General features: G+C 57.7%; 1 protein-coding gene across 2 annotated transcripts in view; it reads right to left on the minus strand.

The window, feature by feature from the left end:
- Positions 1-3,191, minus strand: part of NIN (ninein (GSK3B interacting protein)) — a 55,115-nt gene that overhangs the window by 49,570 nt on the left and 2,354 nt on the right. The window lies entirely within an intron of this gene.

The raw sequence follows: 3,191 nt of genomic DNA on the forward strand, positions 1-3,191 counted from the left end.
GAACAGTTGCAAAGGGGCTACAGCATCCTTCACAGCCGGGCTGGGGAATGCCAGCAATTCCAGCCGTGGGGGACAGAAACCCGGGGACAGCTGGGGAAGCTATTTGACACGGGTCAGTGGTGAGGCAGAGCTGGCTGCTACGATTTCTTTTGGCTAAATAAATCTTTGGAGAATTTTTAGCATTGAACAAGAGACTTTGTATTTAAAGAACCCACCGAGGTTGCTCTTGCTGGCAGAGTCGATCGCTGCGAAGCCGGCACGAAGGGCAAAAGCCGGAGTCAGAGGGGATTTTAACGCCGCTGCGGGAGAGACAAGCGGCAAAGTTCAGGTCTGAAGTTTGCCAGCCTGTTCTTGGGGTCGAGCCAGCCCAAAAAAGAGCCGGGTGCTCCCCGGCGGGCAGGGGACGACAGCGGAGCTGGGGGCTCAGCCCTGGCCGCCCCCCCATGCAGGGGAGCACCTCACACCGCAGCTCAGGGGGTGCAAATCAGCCCCAAGGTTTTAAACGACGGCTCCCTGAGTAATTAAACAGTTAGAAATACGTTCAGCAAAGAAACTTGTCTGGGATGCCTTCATCTGAATGCTAATTGCTGCCGTTCATTTCCAAACGCTGGCGTACTTCAAAAGGACAGTTTACAGAGATAGGAGAATTTGCCTGATTAAAAAAAACTTGACATTTAGATTAAATGAGGATGAATAAAAGATGAGGGTGTTCGAATAACAGGTCCCCTCCCCATGGGACCTTCTCGGGAAGGGAATGGTGACAACAGCCACGGGGACAAACAGAGCCGAGCCCTCGGATGGGCGCTGGGTTCAGATGGGACCTCACGGCAGCAAGAAAATAACCCAAAGAAAAAAGTCACTTTGCATCACTCACGCAGCCACGCGGGATGAGATGGCAGAGTAAAACCGGGTGGGCAGGTGGGGAGAGCAGCACTGACTGCCCAGGGAGCCCCGGAGCTCGGGTTTGCCCAGAAGCCCTGGGGAAGGGGAGGAAGGAAGAAGGGAGGCTGAGCCTCGCTGCCCCAGCCGCACGTGGGACAGACGGCTCCGGCATCGAGGCCCCAAAGTGATTTTCCCCGTGACCACGACATCCAAAGGAGCCCAAGGAAGATGAGGCCGTGGGGCAGGAGGTGGCCATTCGCCAGCCCCCCGGTCGGCTGCACAGCAGGATTTAAAATACAAACCAGCACCCAACTCTGGAGATGTAACCCAAGCTGGCAAAGGGAGGATATTTTCCTTCAGGAAAACCTCTGGCCCACCCTAACAGCAGATAACCAGGGGGAAAAACCAACAGTGTCTGTGTGCGGTGCGCATTTGATGTTGGATGCTGCATGTCCGTACACAAAGAGTTAGGGAAATGCAACCGTGAAAGTTGCAACCTATTTCAAAGAAAGCAATCCTTTGCCACCGCTCTCTCGTCATGTCCTCCCCCTATACCCCCATCCAACTGAAAAGCCAGCGTGCATGCAGGGGGGATGCGCATCCCCCGGAGATACGGAGCCACATCACGAAGCGACACACGCCCAAGCATCCGTGTGCTGTCATGGGTCATGCTCCTGCCTGGAAAGCCCAAGCCAAGTGCAAAGGGCATTTCCAGGGATGCGACAGCCCCTGTGGGCAAGCACAAGTCCGTAGCGATAGCCGTTGGCTTTTGCTTAGAGAATACTCCCGGCAAAAGGACGGGCCGGGACAGCCCTGGGGACGAGAGCACCAACCGCAGTGCCCTCCGCTTCTGGAAAAAAACAGCCTCAGACACTCAAAAACAACCTGAAAACTTTACAAACCACAAGGCAGAAAGCGTACAGCAGTAAAACACTGCTGGGGGGGCGGGGGGTTGAAGTCTGATACTCTTTTCAACGTGCTCGACTGACTTTGGGGTAGTTTGGAACTGCCCGCTTGTGCATCTGCGGACGGGGGTCTTGAAGAGCGACTCCAGGGCTGACCCAAACCAGGCTGAAGACAGCAGGGTTTGGGGGGGCAACGGCATGGCGTGTGGTCCTGGCCCCCCAAAGGCACGGATCAGGGACAGCGAGACGCAGGCTCTGCACAGCACTGGGGTCACAGCAAGTCCCCGGCGAGGAGACTTCTCCCAGAACCAGGACATCCAAGGCAGACAAGCCCAGCCCAGCATCCCCACGGTAATCGGGGACCCCAGCACCTCCGAGAAATCTTGACCCCTGCTTTAAAGCAAGTTTCCTACAAAGCCGTGACTTATTAGCACTAGAAAGCGAGCGTGCATTTGCCAAGCTACCTGCTGCTTCTCGCTACTTGTCCCCGCCATGCAAAGCAGCGACCCACAACCCTCGTCTCTCCGGGGCAAACCGGCATCGGTGGCTCCTGCAAAGTCCTTTTCCCAAAGCCCCATCCCTCCTTGCAAACTCCTTCCAGCAACGGCGGCCAGAAGGTTGCAGGAGGAGGTATCAGGTGTGGAAGACAGAGGAACGGGGCGATCTTGCAACCAAATCTCCTGCTTGGCAGGCAAAAAGCCACTGCGCGTTCGAGCGTCACAGCGGGCCCCGAGGGAGGATACTGGCAAGAGGCCCCCAGCCAAAGCATCGAAGGGAGCTGACGAGTGAAAGCCCACACCACAATGTCCTTGCTGCGGGCTCGTCAATGCAAGAGGGCAGGCTGAAACCTGAACTCCCCGTCCCGGCTCGAGGATGGCCACGAAGGACAGTCACGAAGGACGGTCCCTGCGCGGCATCCGAAGGTGCCCGACTTACCCCCGGCCCTGCAAATCTCATAACCGCCAGTCATCGCTGGGGCCCCCTGAGCACCATCCCCGAGACACCGCTCTGCGTTAGCCCCTAATTAACGGGCACTGCCTTTCGGAGGCTGGAGGAGAAGGGCTGACCTGCACCCATCCCCTCTGTCCTGCAGTCAAGTGCGAGGGGCCAGAGGAAACAGCCTTCCCGAGGAATCCCAGGAATTGCTGCCGGCATCGCCTCCGCTCACGATCGCGTGAGGAAAGCGGTTCTGGGATGGTTTGGCTCTTCCGTGAGCCAGGGCAGGATTTCCACACCCCCGGAGACAGCGTGTAGCCGTTAATCCCCAAAGCATCGCCCAGAGCGGGGTGGGGGAAGCGGTACATCCAGCCCCTCGCCGGGATGCCAGCTCAGCTCCTTGTCCAACCGAGCCGGCCCCACCACGGTGCGTTCATCCCCAGAGCAAAGCCCCCGGCACAAAAGCAA

Source organism: Cariama cristata, unplaced genomic scaffold (assembly GCF_000690535.1).
Source record: "Cariama cristata isolate BGI_N322 unplaced genomic scaffold, ASM69053v1 scaffold22708, whole genome shotgun sequence".
NCBI lineage: Eukaryota > Metazoa > Chordata > Aves > Cariamiformes > Cariamidae > Cariama > Cariama cristata.